The 20,000-nt window shown below is 33.1% G+C and overlaps 1 protein-coding gene and 1 long non-coding RNA gene across 2 annotated transcripts in view; one reads left to right on the top strand and one right to left on the bottom strand.

Annotated features, from left to right (window-relative positions):
• The window catches only part of LOC137618151 (uncharacterized), a 626,348-nt gene that overhangs the window by 311,461 nt on the left and 294,887 nt on the right, over window positions 1-20,000 (top strand). Inside the window, exon 5 of the long non-coding RNA XR_011039735.1 lies at window positions 13,738-13,860. This is a non-coding gene — a long non-coding RNA (uncharacterized lncRNA). The remainder of the gene's footprint in view (window positions 1-13,737; window positions 13,861-20,000) is intronic.
• Window positions 1-20,000, bottom strand: part of LOC137618150 (protein O-mannosyl-transferase Tmtc3-like) — a 513,133-nt gene that overhangs the window by 205,569 nt on the left and 287,564 nt on the right. The gene's annotated exons all lie outside the window — the stretch shown is intronic.

Below are 20,000 nucleotides of genomic sequence, written 5' to 3'. Positions count from 1 at the left end.
ACTGAATAGTCTGACCTATTCTTTACATATTCTCCTCTGTCCTCATATACCTGACAAAACAGAGATTACTAAACAGTTCTTCTATGGCCAGGTGGTAAACTACTGCACTGCAATTGGTCAGTGGATACTTCCCTCTTGGTAAGGGTAGAAGAGACTCTTTAGTAATGATAAGCAGCTATTCTAGGAGGAGGACACTCCAAAATCAAACCATTGTTCTCTAGTCTTGTGGGCAGTGCCATAGCGTCTGTACCATGGTTTTCCACTGCCTTGGGGTAGAGTTCTCGTGATTCAGGGTACATTCGGGTACATTATTCTATTTTACTTTTCTTCCTCTTGTTTTTGGAACTTTTAATAGTTTATTTATGAAATAATTGTTTAAATGTTGTTACGGTTCTTAAAACGTTTTATTTTGTTTGTTAATTACTTGCAGTTTATTTATTTTCTTATTTAATTTTCACATAGGTATATATATATATGTATATATATTTGTGTGTGTGTGTGTCTGTGTAATAGCTAGGTAAATAGATAGATAAGTATTCGTGTAGTGGCTTGAGTCCTAGAACGCTTTACATCCCCTTACTAGGGTTTGAAGGACGCCGTGAGAAATTGGAAGAATTCTATCTTTTTCTTTTCTGATATTCAGAGGATTTAATCATAGTTTCATACATTGCTGGGATTGCTGCTTTCCACACGGTTTTATCCTTAACCCCACCTGACGCTGGTGGGGTCAAGAGGCGGGTCGGCAGTCCACGGACCTTACAAGTATCAGCCCAGCACTCTACAACTAAGCCACAGCCCCTACTTGATATAACTGTACTTTACAAAATTTGGGTAGTATGGTCAACTATATATATATATATATATATATATATATATATATATATATATATCTTTTCAATATTTTTTTTTGTCATAAAAGTCACCCCAAAATCGTTATTCCTCTATTACTCCAGCATGAAATAGAAACTGAAATTTTATGCTATTCCTCTTTTGTGTTCTCAATTTGATATTTACTGATATTAGTTTCTTCCTGACTATTTCCTTGTGTTTTGATATGGTTATTTCTCTGAAATCTAGTTTTGGTCGTTAATCTTAACTTTGAAAAGTCATAATGTTTATAAGATTCTTTAGATTTTTAAGTTGACTCATTGTGCATGTAGAAATTAGCTAAGTCTTGATGGATATTTCCTTCATTTTTAGTAAACATTATTTCAGATCCTTCCCTGCCGCCGTGACCAGTCCGCATTACCAGAGCTCTTTTCCAGATATTCAAACGTTATGTTTGAATGTCACGGTGATCTTGAGTCCTTTATTGATTATGAACTGTATCAAAATGCAGTAGCATTGAGTTGACCAATCGATAAAATGTTACTCTACAGGTGGTACTACTGACCTGAAAGCAAAACTCAAGTGAGCTTTTCTGATAAAAGGTTACTCGATGTTTGTCTTGCGTGTTTTGCATTATAATGGTAAACTTTTAACTATGATTTCTTCTTCAGAGCTATATGATCGATTTCAATTGAACTTGGAATGAATAATCCTTATATGATATATATATTCAAGATAGCTCAATCCCATTTTTAAGGGACAATATTGTGATATCGTGATTAGTTTTTTTTCCATCGAGCTACTACATCATAAATGGCATGGCATGTGTGAAAGATTATTTTTTTTTGTGTGTGTGTAATGCAGATTTTTTAGACCAGTGTGTGTTCAAAGTTTTATCCATATTTATATAGGAAAAATCTTGATGTTCATTTGTGCTGTGAGATCGTTGATCTTTTTGATAATATCGATTCTCTCAATCAGAGAAGGACCTATAATAACCTTGTATATTATATTCTTAAACTTATTTCAAGATACGGTTTTCCTAATCATTCACAGTAAGAAATTTTCCCTCTTAAACACGGACATCTTTAGTGTATTTTGAATAGTAGAAACAATCTGTTTATTGTTGTTACTATACTGACCAAAGGGTGGGGGTAGGGGTTGAATTGAGGGTCCAAAAATTCTTTTTTTTTTCTTTGTGTGTGTGTGTGTGTGTGTTTGTGTGTGTGTGTGTGTTTGTGTGTGTGGAAGTGTCGAATGTATATCAGTATGTTTATCATATTCAAGTGGTCCATTCCTCCTCTTCCACGGTTGAAGGATTTGAGTCAAACCTGGTTTAAAAATAGACCGTCACTCTTATAATGTATTAAGGCAGATCGTGTGGCTCGCATTATGCTCTTCTTTTTCCTTCTTTTTCCCATTCACCAGACTATGGCTGAGGTCGTCTCGGGTCATTAAACACCGCAGTGTTTTTTTCTAAACACATCTCTGGATTATATTTTTAATGTGGTCTTCTTACTTTAGATTCGTGTGTTGGATTGCTTCAAGGTAAATTTGTTGGAATATATTCCGAAATCATGTTCCTCTTATTTCATTGCAGTTTGTGAAGTAGAGCACTGCAAATATGGCGTCATATTTTTACAGGTAGAGAAAACTATTTCATGACATGTTTGATTTATTATGGTCGCCAAAGGATATCCTGTACCGCCATATATTAGGTACTATCTTTGTCAGTCTTCCAATGAGATTAGATAAGGATCCATGATACGCTCTGCCTATTTAGAAACACCCATAAGACGACCCCTTCCCACGTTCAGTTGTTGGTAATCTGTAGCTTCAGTTTTTCTAGTATTTTTTTTTCTTCTCAAAAGAATTTTCTCGCTGACTCCGTTCTTCTTACCCATATAACCTTCCAATCTTTGATAGGCGGTTTTATTGCATCCTTCAAATTTTAGTATTCCTTCTTTGCATTAACATCCTGATCGTGTTCGGTCGGGTTTAGGCAAGATAAGGACACTAGGTCAGCACCTTACTATGGAAATTATGACTTGTTTTTCATATGATGAAGGATAAACCAAGGTGTTCATTTCAGGACATTGGTAGTGTGTATGTGCTCTTCGGTATATACTGTTTTCTCTTTTTTTGTGTGTGTAGTAGAAAGCTTTACATTTCACACAGTGTTGTGGTTACGTAAGGAAACCACGTTGAAGATATCATAAAATCTATTATTATTATTATTATTATTATTATTATTATTATTATTATTATTATTATTCAACAATCTTTCTTTAAAGTAAAAAGATTTTCTTTCATTGGGCCAGAAAGCTTTGTTGTTTGATGTTTTGTGCTTTAATCGTTACTATCTTCATTGACAACAACAACAACAGCAATAATAATAATGATAATAATAATACCATTGAAATCTTGGCTCACTCAAGAAAATGGACGATGAAAGTCCTTCCAGTCTCTTTAAATCGTCATTTCTATTAATTCTTCGTTCAGTCTGAACGATGAATTATTCCAGATGAAATCAAATTCATGATTTTCTATTTTCCTTCCCTTCCTAACATTTTTCTTCAGAATTATTTGTGCGTAATTATTTGATTCTTGAACCCACCATCAATTAGGGCATCATTGGATGGCCCCTCAAGCTTGGAGAGATTTCTATCCGAATTTCCTATTCCATTTGCTGACTCGAGTGAATTTTTATACTTATGAAATCAACCGCCAGGGGGTTGGATGTATTTTTCATCGTTTCGTATAACCACCGAATGGAATGACCGACCGACCGTTGGACTGGCTGAGAGAGCGACTGGCTGCCTGCCAGGTGGATATCATACTGGCGGTGGAGGTTTGTTCCTCGTGGATTGGCAGCCTTTTCATTTTTTGTCCAATCGTTTTCATTCTCTTATGTCGTTTAGTCATCGACTTCATTATCTTCTTTTTATTGCCATCTTTATGGGCGTTTTTATTCCTTCCTTTCAGTCATGCCACGGCGGTCTTTGCCTTCGTTATGGCCTTTGACGTAGGGTCTGATGGACATGAAGGAGAGAACTTTGGAGCTGCTTTTCCAGTCCTGGCCATGGCTGCTGTTGTCGTTGTATTTTAACGTCGTATGGGTTTACCATTTATCTTTTCGTGCATGATTTTGGTTGGAATTACATTACTGTACTGCCAAAATAAAACGTGTTAGAAGATTCTTTTATATGATAAACCCTGTCCTTTCACAAGAACAATGTAATTGGTTTTGTATCACTTTTACTCGCCATCTATGCTCTGGATATCCATTTTTTTTTTTTACTAATAATCACTTACCGGGTTATAGATATCTCAAAGGCTAGGCTTTGGAGCTACATTATAGCTCCTCAAAATCAATGAACTGTATGTCTAAGATGAAGAAAATAACCATGATCTACAGTATATGCTTGCTTAGATGATAAGACATGGATTTATATCATAAATACTCAAAACCAAAGGCCTAATATTGTCATATATTCTCAAATTCTGACCTACGAAAATAAAATGATTGAGTTGGCTTAGAATGTCAGACGGTATTTTGCCAATGTTGTTACATTGCAAAGGCACATCTCACAAGATTTGTATCTGGCAGATAGATGGCTAATTTTTTTAGACAGCCTAGGCAATAATGGTAAATAAGATGAAGTTGGTTTTTGAAGTACTGTATTTTCATCAAATCTGCGGTTGTTTTTTAATATTTTTTTTTTCCAAAGTAAGTTTGTATGTGTTCCAAATGATAGAAGTAGTATTTCCTATTGCATAGGGACTAGCGTCGGCCCCTACAGGACTCTAAGGTTCCTGAAAGTTGACATTCAAAATTTTATATTGGTAGTTTTTGATAGCTGTAATATCTTCATTTAGATGGAAATGACTTGTATACAAATATCAGTTTTCAAGGCTAATTTTTGTTGGGTGACAATACAGTAGATAACCATAAGTCCCTCTTTTGTAGACCTTTTAGCCGAGGTTTTGTAAATTATATATATTATCCAAGCAGCTTTAAATGACTGGCAATGGACCCCAATCACTAAGGTTTTGTGTTTAAAGTTTTTTTTTTAACCTGATTTAATAATAATGCTAGCTTTTATTGGCACCATGGTATTTGGCATTGAAGAAGATTTTACAGCTTATAAATATGACCTTTGGTGTAATGTATCAGACGTTTCATGATTCATTATACATCGGTAAAACTTCCCTCTGGAATTCTGAATATTTGAGTCTTCGGTGTAACCTTTTACTAGATGACCATTTTACAACTTAAATTAGGAACATTCTAATAACGTAGCTTTGTCACATAATTTTATCTACCACCCAAGATGGGATCAGCATCTTGAGAGGGTTTTGGGTACTTAACAAAATCTCTCAATAATGGTAATTGTAACTTAGACACGATGATTTCTAATCACCAAATAGTACAGAAGATTACAGTGATTTTTAGAGGAATAGAGAATATGATGATACATGCATGAAATTTGACACACTTGTTCTCCCTGTGATACTAATCAAATCTGGGTGACTGACCAGTGAAAAACCCATGATGGCCGGCAAATTAGTCGTCCGAAGTTGTTGTTTTACTTGGAAGTATTTGTAATTGTCTGATTTTCATAATCTAGATATGGATGCATTTTTTTCAAGCCAAATGGAGTAGATTTTAATGTTTATAAAGCAGAAAGACATTTTTCAAAATATTATTGTTCCTAAAACAAAATGACACATTTTTCTAAATTTTATTGTTTATAAACCAGTGAGAAATATGTTTTAAAAATTATCATGATCACCAGATTGTCCATTTTTAATTTCGTAAGCTTTGCATCACAATGTTCAAACCAACCCACTATTCCTCCAACTGCTACTGCTCACTTACGCAGGGGCAGTGATGTGCAGGGGAATACTGACGGTAATCATTTACATCTTCCTTTGCAGCCTTTCATACAAGAACACTTTTGTTAGTTCCTGGCAGTTCACTGCAATATGGGTTTCTGTTATCCAACATATCTGCTATGTGTGTCCTTTCTGTATCCACCTTCATTCAGCAGGACTGCTCATAGCTGGATATGAGATGGTTACCTAGCCCCAGATGATTCTTGTCTGATAGGCTGGACACTTTGTTTTGTTCTCTTAGGGGTGCCTGTGTTGGTAGAATTGAGTTGTATGGCCTCTTGCTTGTGCACAAAAAGATCTAGTCTTGTTTCATCTATATGAGCAGCTTAATCTGCCGTACATGAGTTTCATGGGTAGACATAATACTTTTAAAGAGAGATGTTTAAAAGAAAAAAAATATCTATTCCCAGTGACAGCAGCGAGGCAAGACAAGATTTGACTGTGGCCCTGTTTGGACAATCCTGCCATCTCTTCATTTTCATCAGCCTTTTGGAAGTAAACAAAGTCTGCCGAGAGCGCCTGCCGTGATAAGGAAACTGTCCTGTTAGACCAAAATGTCATCGTCTTAATTATTGGAGTCAGCATATTTTGAGAAACCGAGCCTGAGGGAAATCCTTGTTTATGATATATGTCATCATGGAAGGACATGCGCTGCCATTTTGTTACGACTTAACATGTGGTCCGGATTGCATCAGAAATTTCTTCTAGAAGCTTCCATGGCATGATCGAAGTGGTCGTTTTTGAGGAAGCCAATAGAGATGCAGAATTGTTAAAAAGAACATCTTCTATGGAGATGACCACTGCCCACTGTAATCAACTCCTCCCATACATGGGTATATAAACTTCAAGAAGAGATTGTCCAAGAGAGATAGGACAGGACATAAGACAAGAGAAGAACTATGTCTGAAGCAGATAAGATCCAAGTCCTAGCAAGATAAGAAACAGAGAAGACCAGAAGTCTGTAAGAGCTAGATTCTAACCTGCCCTTCAGACAACAAAAGCATATCTCCAAAAGATCCTGCTATGGCCGAGAAGAAGAGACAAATTGAAGGAGCCAGCCCTCCCTGCTTGTGACAAGACATACCCAACACTGCCTGCAGCCTGCCTTCGTTTAACAGTATCATTGATTCCTTGGAAGAAGACCTCTGATGTCCCATCTTGATGCCCCCCTTTTTGTGTCGTCTTCAAATCTGGTCATCGTGCCAGTTTCATCTAAACTTCAGCCACCCTTTTGCAACGTTTTCAAGCCTAAAGTCTCCATACCAGTATTGTCTCAGCAGCTGCAGAAAACTATTCCTTAAGTATTTCTACCATTAGTTTTCTTTGTAAATTTGTGATTAAACGTGTTGTGTTTTTTCGTGTGTTTCTTTTTATATTCATTTCCCATATTTCAATCGGTGTGGTTGGAATCATTTATTTTACTTATTAAAAGAACCTGTAATGATTTTAAAATTCTAACAGGTGGCGACCTTGCCAGGATTTTCAACAACGTAACCGATTGAAACAGGCAGAATGTAGAAAGGAGCAGAATGAGTGAGATTACGAAAGATTTGATAGCTTCAGGTGAACTTAGTGGTCTAGATAGGGATGCTCTCCGTGAGTGTGTTTTTAAGAGAGAGAGCAGGAAATGTCTGATAGAGACGAAAGAGCAGCTGAAAGAGAAGAAAATGAAAGACAACGAGAAGAAAATGAGAAACAGCATAAGCATGGGTTAGAAATCGCTCGTTTAAGGCAAAATCTTCATAATAGTCCACCAGGTAGCAGACCAGTGTGACGGCGCCGAGTAAGGCTGTGAACTCAAAGGCAGGTTGGAAACGACTGAGTTATATTATTGTAGAACACTCTCCTTATTTACAAAACCTCAAGGCAACAGGACATAACAAGTTCACAAGACAGACAATATTACAGAGGAAAAACCAGACATGAATTTTCATGTTCGTTTTAGTGCGAGGGAAGAGCGAAGATACAAGCATAATATATACAAAAGGAATTATGTACAATTGTGTGAAACACGGTTGGTACACCAGGAAGTAATGCGTCAGGTAGCAGACGGGGTAGTAATTCATCATTGAACGATGATTCTGATCATTTAGGTATGGGTGCAGTGTTGAAATTAATTCCAAAATTTGATGAGGAAGATGTAACAAAATATTTCATGTCTTTTGAAAAGTTAATGAACAGAGTAGGTTCCCCCCAAAACAAGTGGACTTTGTATTTGCAGTCAGTCTTGAGTGGTAGGGCTCTTTCTGTGTATAGTTGTATGTCTAAGGATGAAAGTGAAGACTATGATATTGTGAAAGAAACTGTTCTTACTGCATATAGGTTAGTACCAGAGGCGTACCGTAAGAAATTTAGAAGTTTGTAAAGGGATGAGAGCAGTACTTATGTGGAATACGGGAAGAAGTTAGAAAGATCATTTGGTGATTGGTTAACTTCCGCTCAAGTAGATAGTTTTGATGATCTCAAGAACTTAGTTTTGTTAGAAAACTTCAAAGATAACATTCTCCAGACATTGAGCTATATATAGAAGATTTACTTTTTACTTTTCTATGGAGGATTACCGTGCTGCTGATGTATTTTTATATTTTTAAGAACATGGGTATACCATGAACGACAGTAACAACAAAAATATTATTACTTTTTTGTTGTTATACTAACATATTCTCAGGTTTGTTTAATTAGTTCAGAGACGCGCGTGATTGAATTGGCGAAGATATGGAAACAGAATTTCATTCTGAGATTAAAAGTTATATTTGTGATAAAAACATGTTTTCATTGCGATGTTTTTATTTTTTTATTTTATAAAACATTTGATTCTCATTATAGAAAGTTTTTTCTTGGGGGTCCTGGGTGCGAGGTGTGTATTAGGGTTTAAGAGGTAAGTGATTATTCTTATAAGCAACTAAATTCGTGAACGGAAATATATTAACCTTACAGACAATGTATATTCCATTGCTACGAAAGTTATTTTCCTCATGTATGATGATGCTAAGTTAAAGTGATACTGATAAAAGCTTTATTTGAAAATTTTAATTTACTGAATAAAGACGCTTTTGAATTTTTTTAATGAAAGCGTGAAATGACTGCTTGATTGCATTGCAAGGGTTGCAATATAAAATGTGCTTCATCGTCCCCTCTCCCTCTTCCAAGAAAAAAGAGCAATAATTGCATCTGATGTCGGTTCTCATAAAAACACCCTAGATTTTTGGCGTTTTAATACACTCGTCAGTTTTATGGCGTCACTGCAAAAACAGCCTTTCCAAACATCTATGAATACATTAAAATGGCGAAGAGGGAACGGGAGCACAACACCATTAGAATGAGAGAGAGAGAGAGAGAGAGAGAGAGAGAGAGAGAGAGAGAGAGAGAGAGAGAGAGAGAGAGAGAGAGAGAGCGACTGAACGTTGTGGGCGAATGATTGCACATTTTTCGGCTGGATAGATTTTTTTTTGTCATTTCATTAGTTAAACTGGTTTAGTCTCTAACAAAATGAATAATGAATAGTATTAAAAGTGTTCTAGAATACGATTTTTCTTCATCAGAATTACAATAATTAATCAGCCAAAGTTATTAAATTATTTGTTCCAAGCAAATTTCTCTCTCTCTCTCTCTCTCTCTCTCTCTCTCTCTCTCTCTCTCTCTCTCTCTCTCTCTCTCTCTCTCTCTCTCTCTCTCTTTGTGGTGTAAATTGGTGACTTCGAGGTGAATAGTAATTTCTAAATTCGCAAGGATTGGCATGTGTCAGCATTTTTTGCTAATTGCAAAGAATGCAATATTCAAGTTGCTTACTGATGAGGTGGAGTCGAGTACTGCAATTTACTAATGAATGTGGTGAGAAAAGACAAATAATATAAATTAATTTTCCACCGGGATTGTTTGGGAATTTCATAAAATTGTTTAGATTTGATAACTATTTATGGAGTTGAGCACCCATAGACAGTATATATATATATATATATATATATATATATATATATATATATATATATATATATATATATATATATATATATATATATACGCACTGTATATATACTGTGTATGACACACATATATATATATATATATATATATATATATATATATATTATATATATATATATATATATATATAAATGTAAATGTTTGTATATATATTTGCACATTTAGACGTGTTTTTCATATTCAAATAAGCCATATATTTTAATATATTGATGTCTGGATATTCTTATTGACCTCGGGATCAGAGCTATTGATTTTGATTGGTTCCGTCTTGGGACTCTGATCCCGAGGTCGATAAGAGAATCCAGACATTAATGTATTAAAATATATGGCTTATTTGAATATACTGTATATATATATATACACGCATGCACACATAGGTTTTTATCTTAGGTTCATATATTTATATTACTGGATATATATATATATATATATATATATATATATATATATATATATATATATATATATATATGAGTATGTACTCACGTATCTGTATTAAAGAAACCCATGTTTTTGTAAAAGAACGTTACTTCTGATGTCTCAAAGATTATGCTTTTCAAAGTAAAAAGAATGGTCATTGATTGATTATGTTAATGTTAAGAGTCTGCTGTCGATATTCCTGTGGAATGTCATCTGCGCATTATCGTGATGAGATTTGGATTTTTAATCTCTTTTTAGTTTAATAAGCAAAAGTCTCTTATTGCAATTACTTTCTCAAAGGTCAAAAGCGGAAAAACAGAAAAAAAACAATTATGGCAGAAAATTAACTAAACCTAATACGTAATGATAATGTAAGAGTAAAAATACGAAATATGTTTTATTACTGCTTATAGGTTTATGAGTACGCTTTAAAATATGTAAATACGCACTCACACACATACATACACGCATATATATATATATATATATATATATATATATATATATATATATATATATTTGTGTGTTTATATATATATATATATATATGAATGTATGTACGGTTTTTGTCTTTATATTTTATAGAAATCTCTCTACACACCTATATATATATATAGATATATATATATATATATATATATATATATATATATATATATATAATATATATATATATATATATATATATATATATATATATATACTTGCACTCTCATTTTGCTTTCTGGATGCAAGTGACTCATTCCAAACAGTCTCTTGCTACCTACATCCGGTAAGTTGAAGGTCTTCCACTCCTTGTTCTAGGGAATACATCCAAAGTATTCACTCGTTGCACAAAGTTATCAATAACCCTTCATTTCCCTGACCAAACCAACTCCAAAAACCCAACTTTTAAACTGCTCTGATCTTTCTATCAAATTTTCCTTTCCCAAATATTTTCACTTTTTGTTTCCCTTACCTCTTCACATGTACTACTGTCCAAACAAATGTTTTTTTTTTTTTTCCTGGTTCAGGTTTTTTTGTTCGATACTTTAATAAAGTAGCGTTGGGAACTTTGAGTTATGAAAACTTATTCTTTTAAAATCAGAATGAAAACTGCTATTTAAAGTCAGTACGTTTTCTATTTTATTACCTTGTGTTATGTTTCCAAGACCTATATTTTTTCAACCATACGTATAATTATCATCATCATCATCATCATTATCATCATCATCATTACATCCCCAAATAATTCTTTCAGGTTACGTTTTGCTTTATATGATTACGTTTTCTTACGTCCATATTCTTCCTTTTCTATCAGATTAATACGCGTAATCTCTTTACCATAGTAAACACACTAAAATCAAACCACTTTTCCCTAGTCTTGATTAGTGCCATAGCCTCTGCTCAATGGCCTTCCACTGTCTTGGATTAGAGTACTCTTGCTTGAGGGTATACCTGGGCACACAGTTTATCTTATTTATATTTGTATTGTTTTTCTCAAGTTTTTATAGTTTATATATATATGAAAGATCTAATTTACTGTTCTTGTTCTTAAAATATTTTATTTTGATTGTTTATTACTTATCTTGTAGTATATTTATTTCCTTGTTTCTTTTCCTCACTGGGCTATTTTTCCCTGGTAGAACTCTTGGGCTTATAGCATCTTGCATTTTCAACTGGGGTTATAGCATAGCTTGTAATGATGAGAATAATAATAGTCCATCTATTTTATCAAGGCACATAGATGCGGTTGTTATGAATTTAAAAATGTGTTTATGAAAATCTTTAGAAATCCACGGATTCTTTTCTCAGCCCAATGTGATCTGCAGATGTTGAATAATCATTAATCCTCTCATATCCCTGCATTATCTTTCAGCTATGCCCTTATAACTCTTTGTGTTTTCTCTAACTTCTTATATCACTCTATCCCTGAGGATATGTAGCAGCCATGGAGACTACACTGTGCAATGTAGTTGAGGTGCCAACAGAGAGGCGAGGTGAATTCAAGTAAATTTTATTCAACAGATAACGAGCTCATATACAGGCAGTTCAGAGCAAAAGTGTTACAAAAAGACTAATACATGCGATGGCAAGCTTAAACAGGCGAGAACGAGAGATAAAAAAGCAATAGCATTACATTGTATGAGTGTATATGAAACACGTGCGGTACAACACGCTTTGGCCTTTGTCTTGCTTTTTCGCAATTTCATCTACTCTACTATCTACACTTACAATTGTACCTTTCGCTATCATCTTAAACACTTTCTTTTTGCGTTCAACAAATTTTCTTATATACTATATTCTCAACACTCCATATTGCATTTCGCTTATTAATTTCGTATAATTTCTTCTATTCTAATTTTTTCCATACCTTCATACTTCTTTCTACACATTTATTTCCTACCAATCACTTGATTCATGCACCCCTTGCTTCCCTTTGACTATTCTACTCTTCCTCTATCAGTGTAACTTTCCTTGCACATTTAGTAATGGTATGCCCAGATAAACTTTATTATGGTCTCTATCATTACCCTCATCATAGAGAACATGTCTTCAAGTATATCTTATGCATTGGATTTTAAGCATAGCTGTTGCTAAAATGACTCCACAGGTACTTTTATTCCTTAATGATAAATTAATTTTGCATGTATGCTAAAAGTTTTCATGCAGAACTATTTATTCCACACCAACCTTAGCATACTGAACTCGAAGGTGTGTGTAAAACTCAATGCCTCGAAATCACTCGGTTCCTCACCTTTTATCTTCCTTTACACAGTGATAGAAAAATGTCCCTCACTCCCCTCATATATACTCCCCTTACCCTCTCTTCAACCTCTTCTTTAGTCGAGGCACCTTGGTTAGATCAGCCCTAAAGGCGCTCATAATTCCCCTCATAAACTTCCTTAATAAATGTGTCTAGATTATAATTGAAATACTCACGCGAACTCTGCCCAGTACTAGAGCATCTGTCTGTAAAGACGGAAACAATCTGTGTGCGTATATATATATATATATATATATATATATATATATATATATATATATATATATATATATATATATATAATAAAATTTTGTTCCGTAGTGCATGATTCACAATAGAAAAATTTTCTTTATTTCGAGAATTTAGGATTATTTTCTTATTGTGTTTGTTCTATGATATCAATAATTTCGTGCTGTGAAATTGCTATGGTGACCATTAGATGCTATTGTTTCGACTTGTAACTTTCTTTTTCTCTCGTTTTCTTCTTTCTATTAACGAGAGGGTTTGTTATGCGGCGATAAATTTCGTCGGGTAGAAACCCTCGTTATACGCTAAATGTTAATCGATATATGGATATCTCTCTCTCTCTCTCTCTCTCTCTCTCTCTCTCTCTCTCTCTCTCTCTCTCTCTCTCTCTCTCTCTCTCTCTCCACGAATTATTTTGGGGTGTTAGTCTTTATAGTAATTATGTTATATGCTCTTATATCAATACCAATAGCTTTAATAAGTTGTATTTTTTAAATTTAGAGTATAATATATTATAATTTTCTTGATCAATGGAAGAGTAATTTGCTATATTTCTTTGTTACATTTTCTTCTTTCTCATTTGAATAATTTTATTACTATTCTACATATTTCAGAAATAAGAAAACGGCCAAAGGATGCGACACGATTTCCGAGACCTGCTTGAAAGCGTTCATTACTAGTCATAACCACTTCGTTCAAGCACAAACATCTGTCCTTAAGAGAATAATGGTAAAATGGTATGTTTTTGTTGTTGGAACTTATAATTGTGTAGATTTTATTTTATACAAACTTAAAAGTATGTTGTTTTTACATAAGATATCTCATAATTCTAATTCTCATGATCATCATCGTTGTTATAATGGTTGCAGTTTTATCTTTGGTATTAATGCCTTCAGCAAGGCATACAACCTCACCTAAGAAGACACACACATACATATATATATATATATATACATATATATATATATACTATATATATTATATATATATTATATATATGTACATATATATATATATATATATATATATATATATATACTATATATATTATATATATATATATATGTACACATATATATATATATGTACATATATATATATATATATGTATATATATATATATATATATATATATATATATATATATATATATATATATATGTGTGTGTGTGTGTGTGTGTACATTTGATGATAACCACAAAATCTGGAGTGTATCATATGATTAATGATAATTGCAAATACTAGTGGAAATGGAACATGTTTACTAGAAGGAGATTCCGATGAAAGGAAATGCTCCTAATGCACGTCATGGAATTATCAATACCCATCGCTCATTATAGGTTAACATCTGACGAATATTTAAAGAAAAAAAAATAGAAAATAAAAGAAGAAGAGTATATAAGTTTTTTTTTGGCTGAGAAGGAGGAGGACATGATGAGGAAATTATAACTTTGGTGCTGCTCCAACTTCGAAATGGGAAATTATCAACGCGCCAGCGCCACCCCCTCTCAACCCTTTCTCGTATCCACACCCTTTATTTTCAGGCTCCCTCCTCCTTCTCCTCCTCCTCCTCTCTCCCTCCCTCCCTATCGTTCTACAATAGACTGGCGGTCTTGCTCAGACTCCTAGTTGGCCTCAGATGGAGTTTCTGTGGACGTTTCCCTAATCAAAATGATTCTTTTGGAAAAATAAGTAGTCCTACTGCTGTCAAGTGGCGACTGATCTCGTCTTCATTTTCAAAAGTTACTGCGCATATTGTTGTATTTGTATATCAGTGACTAAAATAAAGGTTTTATTATTATTATTATTATTATTATTATTATTATTATTATTATTATTATTATTATTATTCAAAACCAAACTTATCCGCTTATATTTTTTTAATAGATAATTTTCTTCCACTAAAGAAAAGATATGAAAAAATTTATATATTGCATAGACTTTTTTTTTTTTTCGGTGATCGATGGATGGAGAGGGGAAGATTCTTGCGAATGTTCCAAGGAGGTGGATGATATATGGCATGAAATTTCCATGAAATAAGAAGCGACAGACATGAAGACCATTGATTCCGCTTTTTGCCCAAGGGGGATTTGCTAGATAGATTCAGTGGAGACGAACCTTTTTCGTTCGATTTTTTTTTTTATTTGTTCGAGATTAAATGTATGTGGTAATTGTAATTTTCCAGTTAGTGAGTGCAAATATCTTGGGGACCAGATGAGGATGTTGCAACCCCCTGCTGAATTATATATATATATATATATATATATATATATATATGTGTGTGTGTGTGTGTGTGTGTGTGTCTGTGTATGTGTATATACCATGATTGCATATATTTGTGTTTGTGTGTGTATATCTTTTTGTTATACAGACGCATGTTTGTATATAGAGATTATATAGTGTATGTACCGTGATTACATGTATGTATGTTTGTGTATGTATATCATTGTTATACAAGCACATGTTTGTATATGAAGATTATTAAATTTTATTTCGTACCAAAAGAATTACTGAGAACTATAAAAGCGATTAGAATAAAATCTTTCCACAAATTCAATTATATCTCTAACGATCAATTTTCACTAGAAAGTACATAGGTTTATCCATCTTTTATGTTGTCAGATGGTTAACTTTCTTTTAAATAATACCCATTACTTTTAGTGGAAACTTTCTCTGAAACTTCTGAAACACACTTCATCACACGGATTACATTTTTACGCTTAATTACATACATGCAAAACTAATCCTGCTCTATATGTGTTCGTTATCTGTTATTTAAGGAGGTGTTAAGCAATACTACAAAAGGTAAAATAATTAAATAAACCAATACCTATTGTACTTGGTTATTGGCAGTGATCCTTAATCAATGATCGTTTAAATTAATTCGGTTTAGTTCACTTACCTGTTGGCAACATCCAGTCGAACAAGGAAAAGAAAGAAAAGAATATTAGTGTCGAGAAATAACGTATACCAGTATATACATCCTTTGTCATTGAATGTGGTACTCCAAAATATAAACTTTTAAAAAGGCTTTAAAACAATTATATATATATTTATGTATATATATATATATATATATATATATATATATATATATATATATATATATATATATATATATTATATATATATATATGTATAATATATATGTATAATATATATGTATATATATATGTATAATATATATGTATAATATATATGTATATATATATATATATATATATATATATATTAAATAATATATATAATGTTAAAATTGGTTCTCGTAGGATGGATTCGAAATGTCAGCTGTTCGATGTCATTGCTTTTATCCTCAGAAACATTTATTTCAACTACACTTGGTATTACTACTATGCATACAGTACAACATTGCACAAACTTGCACTCGCAGATACACAAACATATATATATATATATATATATATATATAATTTATATATATAATTTATATATATATATATAATTTATATATATATATATATATATATATATGTGTGTGTGTGTGTGTGTGTGTGTGTGTGTGTAAATGTACAGTTGGACACAGGAATTCCTGGCACTACTTTCGGAAGAAGTGCACCCGGTCACACTATTACTGCGCGGCGAATTCCGGTGGTAGCCCCACCCCACCACCTTTGCATTATATCCCTACATTCGTTTTGTTATTGTTCGCTCTGTAAGGATGCTCTACTTCGGAGTCATGTGTCCAACTGTACATATATCTGTATATGTTCACACAGACACACACACGTGTGTATAATGTATATTTGTAAAATTATAAGCATGAATGATATATATATATATATATATATATATGTATGTATATATATGATATATATATATATAATTTATATATATTGTAAATATACTGTATATAGGTAGTACGTTGGCCTGGGCACCAACCCCCCGTTGAGATACTACCGCTAGAGATTTATGGGGTCCTTTGACTGGCCAGACAGTACTACATAGGACACTTCTCTCTGGTTACAGTTCTTTGCCTTTGCCTACACAGACACCGAATAGTCTGGCCTATTCTTTACAGATTCTCCTCTGTCCTCATATGACAACACTGAGACTGCCAAACAATTCTTCTTCACCCAAGGGGTTAACTACTGCACTGTAATTGTTCAGTGGCTACTTTCCTCTTGGTAAGGGTAGAAGAGACTCTTCAGCTATGGTAAGCAGCTCTTCTAGGAGGAGGACACTCCAAAATCAAACCATTGTTCTCTAGTCTTGGGTAGTTCCATAACCTCTGTACCATGGCCTTCCACTGTCTTGGGTTAGAGTTCTCTTGCTTGAGGGTACACTCGGGCACACTTCTATCTAGTTTCTCTTCCTCTTGTTATGTTAAAGTTTTTAAAGTTTTTATAGGAAATATTTATTTTAATGTTGTTACTATACTTAAAATATTTTATTTTTCTTTATTTCCTTTCCTCACTGGGCTATTTTCCCTGTTGGGCCCCCTGGGCTTATAGCATCCTGCTTTTCCAACTAGTGTTGTAGCTTAGCATTTAATAATAATAATGATAATAATAATAATAATAATAATATATATATATTGTATATATATATAATATATATATATATATATATATATATATATTTATATATATATATATATATATATATATATATATATATATATATATATATATATATATATACATATATATATACAGTATATATATATTTATTTATTTATTTCAATAATTATGTGCCATAACCACTTATTTTCAGGTAATATATAGATGTATGTATAAATGTATACATTCAGATATATTTTTTATATTCATTAATCCTTCCATACACACACACATTTGAATGTGTATATGTATGTATGTGTGTGTGTATATATATATATATATATATATATATATATATATATATATATATATATATATAGTGTAGAGTTGTGGTATTAATTACCATAGTACTATATGTAATGATTTTCCGCAAGAATGTATAATGTACTTTAAGTTCTATATGTATCTAATTTATTCGTGTCTAATGATTCACTGTTAAAAAATTGCATTAAAAAACGGTATAAATACTGGAGTGATATTACGGTCAACAACCCGTAAAAGGTAATAACAAATTAGGATAAAAACTACGGTCTCCTGTTTCTAATGAAACAGAGCTGAGAATAGTATATTTTTGAGAATTTCCCATTAAAATTACGGTTTTATGAGTATGTAGTTATTCTTCTATTTCAGCTACAAAAGTAAAGTATGCAATTCTTTGTAAAGTAATCAAATTCAAATAATTTTCTGGAAACATTACATATACCTCTCTAGCTCAATATAAGTACATAACTATTGCTTTTAGTGAATTAAGCATAGACTTGTGAAGTCCCGAGATAGTCTTAAAGAGACGTAGTGGGTTACATGTGTGGACGGGGGAATGAACTGAAGTTTTTATAAGATCCTTCTGAGAGTTATAACTTCAGATCGAATCTGATATAGGATGGAAATAGCAACTTGTTTTCATCGCTGGAAGGATATGTTGTCGAGTTTGTAATGGTCTCCAGTTGAATTGGGGGAACTCTCCGTGGGAGATGGAAGTTTTAGGGGGGTCTGATTTTGTTGTATTTTCGTTGTATCATGGAACTGTAGTCGTAGTTGTATGGTCAAGACCATTTATTATAAAAGAGAGACATTATATGATTGTTTTTACGATGTTTATGATGGTAAAAAATGTCATAGAAAAAGAACAGGGGTAATCTGTGTATGGAGAAGAGGGCGGATTTAGAGGAAGTTGGGGGACGTAGAAAGAAAGTAGGTTAGGAAGAGAATACATTATAAACTTTTCCAATATTTTCATATCTGAACCCATGCCCTGGGATAAATGAGACTTTGCCCTCAAATCCTTTTACAAATATCTTTTCTGAACTCTGGGAAGAAGAAAGGAAAGAAATCATACTCTTCCAAGTCATTTACATAAAAGATACTCTCTCTCTCTCTCTCTCTCTCTCTCTCTCTCTCTCTCTCTCTCTCTCTCTCTCTCTCTCTCTCTCTCTCTCTCTCTCTCTCTCTCTCTCATATAAATAAAGAGCAAGAATTTTGAAACTTATTTACTCTTATTAACAACGTGAAATCGTTGAAATATATCACCAAAGAACGTTCAAAACTTATTAATTAAATGCGAGAAAGCAGATATATATTTGATTCAATGACTTTGGACTGTTTGCTGGCAGTAATGAATTCCTGGATATTTAACTTCAAGTCTCATGGGGTTTAATTATAGACTGGGTCCAATGGCTGAATACCTATCTCTCTTTGATCTATCTTGAAGAAACTTTAGGAAGTCGTTCTGTTTATTGCACACATACAACACACACGAACACATGAAAAAGGGATTGAGTAATGATTTTTTTATTAACTAAGATTTGGTTTCAGAGTTGCCTTGTAATGTTAATACAGCTTTCAAGTTTCTAAACACGTTCATATAAGTTTAATTTCATCTGAAACTGTTTTGCCGTTATCGTTTCTAAATATCCATTAGCGCCATCAGAAAGAGCGACGGTTTAGATCGGTGCATTGAATATTCTATATCATTAATTGACTCCGAAGAATCCGGTGAAAGGTGGTGTCTAGATTCTGAAATATGCATGTGTGTGTCTGTAAATTTGAACTCTGCTAGTTTTATATATTAAAGATTGGGTCTTCGGGATTCTATCCTTCGCACCGGCTAGGACCGACATGAATAAGCCACATAACATTGACGAAGAGACTGCAACGTATAATTGAAGCTTTTAGAAAATTAAACTAAATCGAAAACAAAGATATTTGTGGTATTTTCCAAAAAGTAGGAATCGAAAAGCACGACGCAGATGTCAGAACTTCATTAATTATTTTACTCGTATAAGATTTTCTTCGTTTAT

Source organism: Palaemon carinicauda, chromosome 24 (assembly GCF_036898095.1).
Source record: "Palaemon carinicauda isolate YSFRI2023 chromosome 24, ASM3689809v2, whole genome shotgun sequence".
In the NCBI taxonomy this organism is placed as follows: domain Eukaryota; kingdom Metazoa; phylum Arthropoda; class Malacostraca; order Decapoda; family Palaemonidae; genus Palaemon; species Palaemon carinicauda.
The sequence above is the reverse complement of the archived record's forward strand: the minus strand, read 5'-3'. Positions and strand labels throughout refer to the sequence as shown.